The sequence below is a fragment of the Anopheles nili genome, chromosome 2, assembly GCF_943737925.1.
Source record: "Anopheles nili chromosome 2, idAnoNiliSN_F5_01, whole genome shotgun sequence".
Classification (NCBI taxonomy): domain Eukaryota; kingdom Metazoa; phylum Arthropoda; class Insecta; order Diptera; family Culicidae; genus Anopheles; species Anopheles nili.
This window is the reverse complement of record NC_071291.1, coordinates 45,720,731-45,733,388: the sequence shown is the minus strand read 5'-3', so window position 1 is coordinate 45,733,388 and position 12,658 is coordinate 45,720,731.

Below are 12,658 nucleotides of genomic sequence, written 5' to 3'. Positions count from 1 at the left end.
AGCTATCTGCTGTTTTTACTGCCCGGGAGCTAATTAATTTGATTCAATTAATTTCAAAAACAAAAGGCGTACCCACAGTAAAACCCGTACCGTTGTCCCGGTGACCTCGGGACCGTGTTTTTGGCTCGATGGCAGCGAGTCGATCCTTGTGTTCACCCGCGCTAGTTCGCTATCCTCGTCACGCAACCACCTAACCAACTCGTAGGTAGGCAAAGGGACACATTCTAGGCAGCCGGGCATTCCGACAATTCAGAACGAATCCTTTTTTTTTTTTTTGCCCACTCGATGGTGGTGCTAGATTTTGTGTTACTGTTTTCAATTGTGGTGATGGCAATAGCGAATTGAAAAGAAAAGTCGCGAATGGGGCGAACCACTTTACGTTATTGCAACCAATTTTCCAAATAGCTCCATTTCGGGCGGCGGTTCTCGTGTGAGAAAAAGTGGTCGCAATTTTCCTGCTAGCTGCTCGGTGTGTGTGTGGATCGCTGCGAAGACAGTAGTGAGCTGCTGCAATTCCTGGCCGGCGTAGTCTCGCCTGAATGTTTGGATAGGAAAGAGTGGGATTATGTAGATGTGATGTTGATTTTGAAGTTGAAATCACATTATGCACAACCACCCAAGGACCGACCTGGTGGTGGTGGTGGTGGTGGTGGTGTCGAAAGAGCACGATTTTCCCCACCGAAGCTGGCATCAGATGGTGCGCTTTTCAATGATCTCCACCCAGCCATCCATCCATCCTCACAAACGTTGTGCCGTCATCGTTCTGGGGGCATAATTGCGCTCTCGTGTGATTGTTTGGATAGAGCTTGCTTTCGTCACATTTCCGAAGCAACGGTATGATGAAGAAAAAAAATACGTCCAAATGACGATTGTTGGAGCTACTACGTATCGTTAAATTCGAGGAAAAGCCCTTGTTTAGCTGAACGGTGGTGCAAAAACCATTTGTCTTGTTGGGCTGCCATTGGGAGGACCTGTAAGCCTGCAGGCAACTTTCTGTCGCCTTAATTATACCGAGATTGGGATGCTTTTCGCTGAAAATAGTGATCTTTTTTTTTCTCGCTCGGAAAGCATCGTCTTCCGTTACGGCGATTGATGTCAAAAGTTACGCTCCAGTACAGTGCTGGGGTTCGGTTTCCGTTATTTGTCTCGATGTTCTCCGAAAAGCTTGCGACAAAGAACCCAACGAAAAAAAGGGCATAGGGTAACTATTCCTTATCAATGCACTGCTGTCAACGGATTTCCTGGCGAAAGCTTCGGCCGAAAGAGGCAGCAAAAAACGCGCAACGATGGGACTTTGTTAATCTTTCACATCCGATCGGCCATCACCGGTTGTGCGCTGAAACATCAAACATCAAAGCGATCGTTTCAATACCAAAAACAAAAAAAAAACTGTGAGAGATCGGACCATCCTTTCCGAGCTTCGGCTTCCGGCGGTAGCATATTTTGCACGGCACAAAAGTCCTTCAGAGCATAATGGCCAAGGAATTCGACATTCTCCGTTCGGAGAGGAGGATTTTGAGGGATTTTCGCAAAAGGTTATAAATAACGACCGTCCTTTTCACTAACAAACTTTGATCGGAACACTCTGTCGCTCTCTTCTCCCGAAGGAGGAGACTATTATATTTCACAGCACCCAACGTAGCTGGCACGGGCTGTGCGATGGTCAGATATTACGAATTTAATTTGGGCTTTAATTACGGCCTGCTCCATGAGCCAAGGGCTCACAAGAAAGCGGTAATCAATTAATTTGATTAAACGCATCCGACTTTTCGAGAAGTTTCTTCATTTTAGGTGACCGACCGGTTGGGACAGCAATTCCGAGAGCTTCGAGACCCGTCGATTATCAGCGTGATAGCGAGAAGAAAAGTACGACCGAAAGCACCATTGTCAGAGGCTCAGGCACGATGGCTTATTTTGGTCGATTGTATTTCTTCCGAGGTGCCCGAGTTTCACTCACGGACGTCACAAACTGTTAACCAAACTTTGGGTCATGCGGAGTTGACGTAAAACCATTTTGTTTTGTTGGGTCGCGAAAGCTTTCCTTCCATCGACAAAGTGAAAGAAGTAACAGAAACACTTACGCGTTATGTGCGGTTTCGTAAATGGAAAAGTAGATTAATTGTAATTTAACCAGCGACTTCGATTGCCTTTCATAATTCATATAACTTCCATATCCCCTTCGGAAAACTCAAGCATGAGTGATAAAAAGCAGCACACCAGGTCAGCGCTAGCGATAGGGATGGAATCTCGAATCCCTAATCTGTGCCAGTGGCAGCAATTTTTGCAGCATCACCTCCGTAACGAGGGCAAAACAGGTTCGAGAAAAAAAAAGTGAATAAATAAAATCGAACTGCAATCCGAACCACCCCGATGACGGCAACGACAACAAGTATGATAAGAAATCTAATCACCTTGTCGATATCAAATGTCGATTTTCGTCAGTCGCAAAAATCATGAACAGATTCCGTGTCAATCTCTGATCTGCCGACTATCTGGCCGTGTGTCGGACATCGGGCCGATGGTGAATCCTTGAGCTCCCTCAGCCCGTCCCAGATTAACACCGTCCGTCAATGCTTTCGCCCACGGAATGCGGGAAACTGTGCAAATTCGAGGAGCACTGATAAGCCGCATTTCCATCCCGTAGCGTCACTGGCAACAAGCGGAATCCGGTTATTTGGATGATCAGATCGGCGAACCGTGATCACCATCCGGGCACCATCGACATCCGAATCGACGTCGTCACGGTTCCGGATAGTGGTGCTGATTTTTGCTATCCGAAATGTATTTGACATCCTTTTTTTCGTACGTTCGTTCGTTCGTTCGTTCGGTCGTTTGTTGGACGCGTCCTTCCTGCCAGTCAGCAATGGAAAAAAAAACATTTGCCTAGGAGTCGGATTTTAGCTCGTCGAGTTCGGGGAAACTGTCACGCTGTTTGCACTCCTTCCTTCAATGGGAAAGCCTCGTGTGGGGAGTCTTATCGACTGACAGTGGACGGAATGTGCGACCTTCCTGGCCTCTTTCTGGTCGCCGGGCATCATCGCCTGAAGCTGGTTCGCTCGCTCGGATGCCTGGCTTTGCAGCGTTATTTATACTATCAATATGTAAATATCTCCATACAAATGCGCCCTGGCGTGTACGAACCCACGCACACGTGCGGGAAACCGGAGATGGCGCACATTCACCGCGTCATCGCTGCAACCGAGAGCAAGACGCAAGCAACCATCAAACCTCCAAAGCTCGAAAGCTTCAGCTCGAAACGCACTACACAGAACGCCGGCCCAAAAACGGTGCGATGAAGCGGAAAAAAAGGAGTTTTATTTTGCAGCTTTGCGTGCCCTTCGGCGATCGCGCCGTCATTCATGATTCGTGAACAACGGGGCTGGGCTTCACGCCGTTCCCGGAATTGGGGCCGGCTTAGACGAACTGAATTGCAATGCGATGCCGGGATACAGCGAAACATCACTCCATTTGTTTCGACTTTATCTCGAACCCCACGATCGGTCTCGTTTCAGGCCGCTTCACTCGTCGATCAGCGTTCAATCAATAGCAACGATGTGGTGGTCAGGATGTGCCACTCGGTGGTATGGGTGCGAATGGTGCTGCTCGTTGTAGCAATGGCGAACGGGGCTATTGTGCTGCAGCCATTGTGCTACTTATTGGTGCATCTGGCAACCAGGCCACGCTGTCAGCGTCGGTGGTTGACGTGAGCTGCTGGTAGATGGCTAGCGATCCATTATCTTCGATATGACGCGTGGCTTTTCTTCGCAAAGCTGTCCGCCAATCCCCGAGAGTGCATGTCGGCGACGGCGGCGATGGCGGTACTCGGAAAGATTAGACCTCTGTAGGTCACGCTGTGAGCTGGCAACGAATTTGTGACATTTTCAACTGCAAAGGCATGTGGCCAAACACGACATCGTATCGCTTGTGAACGAACAAAGGAACAAACAGCCGGATCGAGCAGATTGCCAGCGCTGTCGAGTTCACTCACACACCCACACGGGTAGGAAAAGTTTTAATAAAATCAACAAAATTCTATCATCTCTCTCACGAAAGCTTCCAGATCGGCCGATCACTCGGTGTTCACTACGAGCCGGTGACAGATTTAGGGCTCGATACAATCTTCCGCTTGGGTACGGAGTACAGGCGTGTGTGCCTTTAAGATATTCATTTATTCCGGTTCCACACTGACGCACTCGGAAGCAAAGGACCTCGTGTGGCAGTCCTTTTTCGATTGGTTCAATATATTTCGATTTTACCTTTTCTTTTTTTTCCCCACGCGGTGTAGGTCGGCTTTCCACTGACTGGCAGCACAGTTATCATCATTATCATTGCTGTTATTATTTGCATTGGCTTATGCTCCTTTTTTTTTTCTTTTGGCTCGAACCCTCTCGCGAGCCTGATGCTGCACTGCAGTAGTGTGTGCCACAGAGCGCGGAAGGCTGTGCTGCGTGCATGCTTCGGGTTCGCATTTTGGGTTTTCATGAGAATTTCGAAGCTGCACAGTTTTCCGTGGGCAAAGCGGCTACTCGATATTCAGGACCTTCGCGCGCGGCGGAACAATCGAAATGAATTTGAAATTCTAATCGAAACTCGGCCCTCGGTTGCTCGAAGCGGTCGGAAAGTCAATCAGAGCGGACAACCGAAATGAAGGCATGGATTTTTGTTATTTTAACTTTGGGCCGTTCACATTCGTGCCAACATTCGACGCTGTGGGTAGATGTAGGTGGCTCAGGGCTTGATTAATTTTGCAATACCGTTTTCGGTGGGGGTGTGTATACGGGAATTCTGTTTTGCAACAAAGTTCACTGCTTAAAACGGTGGAATTGCTTTCTAATTATTTTGATTGCATTACCAATACGGCCTAAATCTACAAACCCACGATCGCCTATGGGCTTGGTTTTGTACGTACACTTGAGGGATCTAAACTGTTTATATTATGGTAGTTTGTCTGGTTAGTGGGCTGATGTTGAGTAAATGTCAAAAGACAGTTGACATACGTCAACGATATATTTTATGTATCAACAACTTCACCACGGTGTACCAATGTTGCGAAAGTTAACAAACGAAACGCAATTCCATCTCGGAAAGTTGATGCTGCCTTCGAACAGTCAGAATCGAAAGGGTGCTTCTTCGCAAACGAAAATAAAAACAGCCTGGCAAAAATCCAGAACTGTTTTAATTTCGATCACGAGCCATCCTTGCGTTTCGGTTTTCGTTCCGGACGGGGCAGTTGGCTCGTTAGGTATTCTCGTTTTATTTCCCAGAATGTTTGCAAAATGAGGTGGTGGGTAGTTTGAAACCAGGCTCTCGTCTCGAAAGGGTTCCTTTTTTTCCCCTCACAATAAGAAAAACAAAATTCTCGGCATAAAGCTGCATTTATGGTACGTTATTTTTGTTAGCTGTTATCTCATCACCATTTTTTTTTTCGATCGATCGCTCCTCATAACTGCAACTCATAGTCATCCAAGCATTCGAGAAACATAATGGATTTCTATTTCATAGTTTCCAATATATCGGCAATTTTCATCATATAAATACGATCCGGAGGATGTGGATCGATTTTACGAAACAGAGCCCATCGTTTGCTCCTGAAGACGGTGTGTGCAGCTCCTGCGGGCCTTCTTTCTTTATGGCGTGTTTTGTAGTGCTGCAGATGCGAACCATTAGCTGTTTGGTGAAATCAGATACGACGATCCGGTGGCGACGGAGAAAAGAAGAATGCTTTCTTTATGCAAGGATCCCGCACCTCGTAGATTAAGCATTTTGATGGTAATGCTCCAAAGCACTTAGGTCGAAGGCATCAGATACCGATTTGATAAAGGAAAAACCACCTGAGGCTTGAGTTTTCTTTGTCCATCTGCCCGTATAGGATAGTCCCAGGCGGCACGCCGTGTTTCTTGCCAAACACGGGGATAATTGAGCCCATGGGGATGAAGTGTTTCGATTTCAACCAACAATTTGTGACCATGCGGAGAAGGAATAGTTTTTACTCCAGTCGTGTTTTCTAAAATGCTTCAGGACGTTCTCAAATGAATGTTTTGTCGATACAATAATCGATAGTCCATAGCAGCAAATGGATGGAAATTATATGAATGTAGATTTTCACGTTGGAGAAGCACTACAATAAATACAGTCAAAGGATTCACGAGGGTTTGTAAGTTATTCAATCGATACAGTTTATGCCAAGATCACTTCCAAGGTCCTTTCAAGATGCTTGATGTGCATTTTTTCACTATTCTTGAGACGAAAAAGCACCAGAGCTGTGGTGCATTAAAGGAACTTTGAAATTGATGGCTCTGACACTTGAAACGACTCTGCTCCTGCAGATGGATGCTGCAAAAAACCCTTCTGCTACACGCTGCGATGCGCTCGATAGTGGGTAATGCAGGTAGCAGCAAAACATTTTCTACCCGGTGTTGTAAACTCATTGGCGCGAGACAATGAAGTCTGCGTTTCTCGTTGTGTAGCGCAAATACAAGCAAACCGTGCAGAAAAAATGACATTTTGTTTACATTAGTCGCTCTGGCTTTGGGGCGCGTTTACGCTTTTTACGGGTCGCAATTTTTCGCCTCAACGAACGCCGAGACCAGCCGAGAAGCCGTGAATTCCGAGAACGCTGGGAAATGCCTCAAATGTCCAACAACTGACTCACAAACACACACACACACAAACAGCTATCCTAGCTGCTTGTGTAGATGCGCGCAATCATCGCGCGAACGGGCACGGGACCAAATCTGGATCCCGGGAAATTGCTTATCCTTTCGAAGCGCAAAAGAAGCGCTCTATGACGCGCATCGACGACCCCAAACCGCTCGTCGGCTAGCTAGCTAGCGCAAAGGAAATGGAAATGAAGGAAAAACCGTGCCACACGCATCGCCCTAGCGACGCCGGGCCTCGTTCAAGCGTTCGGGCCAGCGGGAGGACAGAAATTTATTCTGCATGTAATTTCGCCTTAATTGAATTACGCTTGTGTTTTTTTATTTGCGCTTTCGGTGTGCTTTTTTATTAAATTTACATTGATTTTTGTGCTTCTCCTCTTTGCGCCGCGAGGCGACAACAGCAGCCACGCTCGACACCACACTCTGACAGTGACGCAAAAAGGGACACCATTTTTTCGCACTACCTTGTAGAGCCAGTCCTGCGAGAACCATTGCTCGTTGGGTGGACTGGCGAAGCGGATTTAGATTGGCTCGGGCCAGAAGGACACGAACCAGCGGGAAAACAGCCCCGGTCGCTCCCGAGACCAGCGAGTGATGCAACAGGATAATCATTATCGGGGCTCTCTATTTTCTATCCGGTGCTGTGCCGGAGCTACTGATGGATGGATTGATCGGTTTATGCACGAACCGGTGGATGGCGATTGCATGAGGACGATAACGACAGCCGTCGGGTGGGTTTTTATTTACGCGCACCGCAATTCTCGCTTCCCGGAGCACTCAAGTTCCTCGAAACCCCAAACCCAACCAACCGACCGACCGACCGGACACTGGGGATCAAAAATGACAAATTTGATAACGTCAAAATGTACTGATAACGTGCTTTGATTCGGCGTTTTGTTTATCTTCCGACCATGGCCCGATGGCTGTTGGTTGTGGGGCGTAAAAGCATCACCGGAATGGGCAGTTTTTTGCTCTCTTTTTCTTTCGTTTTGAGTACGTCAGACGAACCCAGATCCTGGTGGTGGGTGGGTGGTATTGTCAAACAGAAAAGAAAAAAAATGCGACACCTCGACAACGCCTTTGAAGGTTGGAAGGCTACGACCAAACGGCTCGCTGTGTGTACCTTGTGGATTGGATCATGTCAAAAACACACAAGGATGGGTCAGGTTTTTTTTGGTGTCTTCTCTCGCACACTGGCGTTGTGCCACATTTTTCACTCGTTAGCACGTCCATCGTCTGTCGGTCAGCGTAATTAGATTATAAATGTGACAGGCCAGTGTGCCCGGGAACGTAATGAAAGATTAATTAAACCGTTTGCTCTGGAGCGCATCGGCTGCAAAGATTTTTGCTACTTTGCTAACGGGCATTCCCGACACACACAAAAAAAAAGAGGGCAAGGATTCATGTTTTTGATGGCGCATGTTTGTGCAATTATTTGCGATTCCTTCTGGCGATGCGTTCGACCAACAGCAAACAAACCAAAAATGTATTTCGCATTTTCTGTCCAAACCGGTCCCTGTAACGCCTAGTGCCGTCGTCGGGTAAATGGCTCTTTTAAGGTGGATTTTTTCTCTCTCTCTCTCTCTCTCTCTCTTCTGACCAACAGTCAGCGTTCCACAAATTGGAACATTCAGACCAGCGCCGTTCTGGGCGTCCCGTTACGAGCAATATAATTCGCGCACAGCCGGCTATTAGGGCCGGTGCTCGAACAACTCCAACAGCTACTGCACGCTACGTACCACCAAAGGCCACCGTGTACTGGCCATAGAGTAATAAATTATTCCCCGGTAATGCCCATCGATGGTGGTGGGCTGTGGGTTCATAAACTCCTGCGTCTGCCTTTCGTTTGGGGCCGATGTTTCACCCAAACCCTGACCTCTCGAATCCTCGCTGTGAAGTCCTCGCCAGCGCCAACACGTGGTGTGCTCGAAAAAGAAGGGCGGAACAGGGCTGGAAATTGCTTACAGGATCGTTTTCACCTTCCGACCGGCATTTTCCGAAAGGGTTCGCCGCGGGAATCCAATACCTCCCCAGACACACTGGGCTCGTGGTGCGGTCTGGTGCTGGCACCAGGCTCCATAAGCACTTTTCCGGAGCAGTTCCACCGCGGCGTGACAAATCGGTTTTGAATCAGTGGTTCACACCCTCTACGGGACAAGGACGATGGCGTTCATGTGAGTGTGTAATTGTCATCCTCTCACCCATCGTCGGTGGGTCCTTGAGGAACGGAATCAAGCTGTTTTGAGTCCGCTCAACTATGGATTTCGAGCGAGCAAAACGTGAAACAGATAGCGTGAAGCGTGAGATGGTGGAAATTCGACATTTTGTCCACGTTATTTCTCGAAGTGCAAAGTCCCCTTTGCGGGTGCTACATAAACTACAGTCGTGCGTGAATGTACGTATTAAAGGTGTAACAGGGCATGTAAAACCCTCGAAGCAGCGAGAGCAGCGCAAAGAAGTGCCAATGGAACGGAGTGGAGAGAGTCCTCTTCAGTCGGCGACGAGACGACGGACAGTCGGAAGCCGGATACAACGGCACACATACACAGGGCAAGCGAGAAATGCAATCCTTCTCCAGGATCACACCCTAGTGCTGGTGCTGTAATTTTCCTACCGGCAGGCAATCCAAAGCACACCACACCGACCAGTCCTTGGAAGTAGTTTGGCTTGTTGAATGGTCGAGGCCGAGATCGTTCGCTGTGTTTGCGGAATTGCGCATTCCACCCAGTGCCCTTTTGCAAGGACTTTCTGTGTGTGCGTGTGTGGTCGTTGGTGAAGGAGTTTTGTGAAGCGCCGGCTTGCAAACTACCAGAGAAAAGCACTCGAACGTTGGTCCTGAGGGCAGCAGCACGTATGGGCGCTTGTTTGAAGTTGGTGGTGCACATTTTTCGTGGTACCACGCCAAAAGGCTTCCCAGAGGTGGGCTACTGGTTGCGCGCGGCACAACGACTGGCAGAAGGGGTGCCATGTTATGATTAGGAATTTATTGTAATAACACCTCTAAACGGTTTCATGCTTCGCCGTGCTACACAACACCCCGTATTCGGGATGATAAATGGGCTTTACCATCGACCGACCGAGTGCTGCTTTTTACCGGTTTCTGTAGACGAAGCTCCATTACACGCCCTCGACGAATTCTAATTTGACGGATATCGCGGAAAATCACGACCGAACGTTACGTTGGAAGCGGGGCGTCTTTTTCGCCAACTTTCGAGTAGGGCGAAGCGCGTTTCTATGCTGATTTCGTTCGCCATTACCAGCGCAAGGGCGATGTTGACGGTGCTGACGACTCCACTTGCCCAGTTCGTGGCTGTTCGTGGCACGTGACAATCCTTCGGGGGGAAACAAGCCACGGTTAAGCGATTCGATTAACCGATGGAAGTGATTTTTGGAACGCGAGCTTCATCGCAGGTCCTTGGCGGTGGAAAAGCGATGTCCCCTTTGGGAAAAGCGTCCGGTGGTCGGCTTCTCCGACTTCCGGGAAGGCAACAGAGCAAAATGGAAACACATACGCGTGTGGTGTGTGAAGATTCGATGAATTGTTGAGGGACTGGTCCATGTTTCATTTGAAGCTCACGCACGCTTCCCGCGCGTGTGTGTGTGTGTGATTTTGTGGCCTTTTTGGGATTTACGACCGAAAATGGAGGTGGCTGGCTCGCGAGCAGTTTCCTGTCGTGTGCGAATGACGGGTTGCGTACGTCAAACCGTCTTCATCAGGGAAAACCTACCCACCGTGCGTGCGTCTTTTCGACTTTTTCTTCCCGCCCCAAAAGCCTTCCGTTCCCGCCATTCCAACTGCGGAAAGCGGCCCTCGACCTCGAACCAACAAGGGAAATCGTTTGGAAATGCTAATTGAAACAAGCTTTCAAATCAACTGAGAAAAGCCGCCCGAATTTGTAAGACGGTAGAACACCCGCGCTCGTTCGCTCGCTGAAAGGTTCTTCGCTTGTGTTTTGCCGTTTGCTTTCATCTCCGGACAGGTTTTGGGAGCGCAGCAGACCTTCGTAAGATGTTTTCGGTGGCTGGTCGTGTTGCTTTAGCGATCAAATTTGCCACAAATTTCCGTTCGCCTTTTTTTTCCTCGTACTGCTGCATCGCTGCCAACTGCTCGAAGGTATAGGGGAAGGTTTTTTGTTTCCATGTTTCCTTTCGAAACATGATATGGGTTGAGCGGATGCTCTAAAACATAGTTGTTCACTTTCTGCAAATGGTACGGCTCGGGAAAATCTGCTTATCTGCTCTGAAGGCGTCTGACCTTGTTTGAAACTCATCCGAGAACCAATAAGCGCGCGAACGGATCCGTTTGCTGCTCGTTGCGTGAACTTTCTAACCATTTATGTTGTCGCTTTTTTTTCTCCCCTGTTCGTTTCAGGTATGTGTGCTGTTCGTCTTTGCAGGCGTTTTGTAGTGGAGATCGGTCACGCCAAAAACAGGTTCAGGTTCCAGCATGAGGGGATGAGTTAGCTGAAAGTACGATTCAATCAATCGCCGCGAGAGAACGGCGAAAATGCTTTCGCCAGCAGATTAAGAGCTTTTCCAGAATGCTACCTAAGTGCGCGGAAAACGTTGTGGCGCCATTCTCCAGACACGCCGAGCAGCCAGAACGACTTGGGTTTGACGTGATGATTTTTAATCCACCCGGTTCCGGTCACATCTAAAATCTCTACCGAGCGATCCCATTGTCCAGGAAAACTTTTCATTCGGAAAACGCCACTCCGCTCTTAACTTTCGGTGGCCAACGATCCTCGCATTCGCAGGTTTTTGGCGCAAGCTTCGCTCCACGCAGCTGCCGATTTGGGAGCACTTTCCCACGACCGTAGCACAACCATCGATGCATTGAGATTTCATTGATGTAGCCGCTTGGCTGCTGTTGGCCCAATGTCGTCCATTAGGCGAGCTCCGACTGCTCCGATCACACGGGGGCTCATCAAACAACAAACTTCACTTTACCATGGCTTCGGTCAAAACACGCAAAGCATCTCTCCGGTTGGTGGAGATTTAGTCGAAGCGTATGGTAAGCTCCAACCGACCGACGACCGACGACCGAAGAACGCAAAGCGATGAGAGCGAGCCTTTTGTCCCCATTTTAGGGCAAATTTTCTAATGAAAAAAAAAGGACGTCTCGTTCGTTGGCGACGTTGTCGGAGATAATGATTTTTCGTGTCGTGTCTGATCACAGCGGGATTACCCGATTAGGAAAACGTCAGAGAAATCAAGTAATGGAATGCGTGATTGAGTGTTTTCGTCATCCTGACAACTTCGTTTACGGAAAGGTTCGTTGGCTCATCGCTGGAGTAGCAACGGTGGAAAATCGCAAACAGATTTTGGGCCATTTTTTAATTGAACGTTTGCGTATGAGCTTCATGGATTACGTCGTATTGCGTGTGGTTTTCTCGCAATTGCTTTTTCGTCAAGTTCAACAAGCTACCCTTTATTGGTCCTTTTCTGTGTTGGTCTTAAGAATGCTTCTACGTAAGCTTGATCATGATTTCTCGAAAGTGTATTACAGGTAATATTCTTATCCAAGTGCGTTAGCGTCTGAATTTATTCTGAATGCAATCGTTTTATTCGTGGTATAAATGCGGTTGGTAATGGTAATGGATTCATTCCAGAAAGACTACATGCTTCGCAGTATGTAAATGGTTTAGTGGTTACTTGAAGCAATTTCTTAAATAAATGAAATTTGCAACCTCGAATTTTTCGTCGCTGGTTCACGCTACATGCATCACAAAAATTCTCAAACATAATTCACCTTTTGCCAAGAAAAACGTTGAGCTCTAACTCACAGGACGAAACTGCTGCAGATTGGAAAAGGGAGAGAAAAGTGCGGCCAACAAGCCTGTTGTTTTCTTTCGACATGCGCAAAAATACCCAATCGCTTTGCGGGAAAACGCAATAAAGATGACATTTCTCATACAAACTTCGTCAAACTGTGTCTCACGGTTCGCGTAAGCCACGTAGCAAACCCACCCCGAAAGCGACAATGACAGTTGATGTAA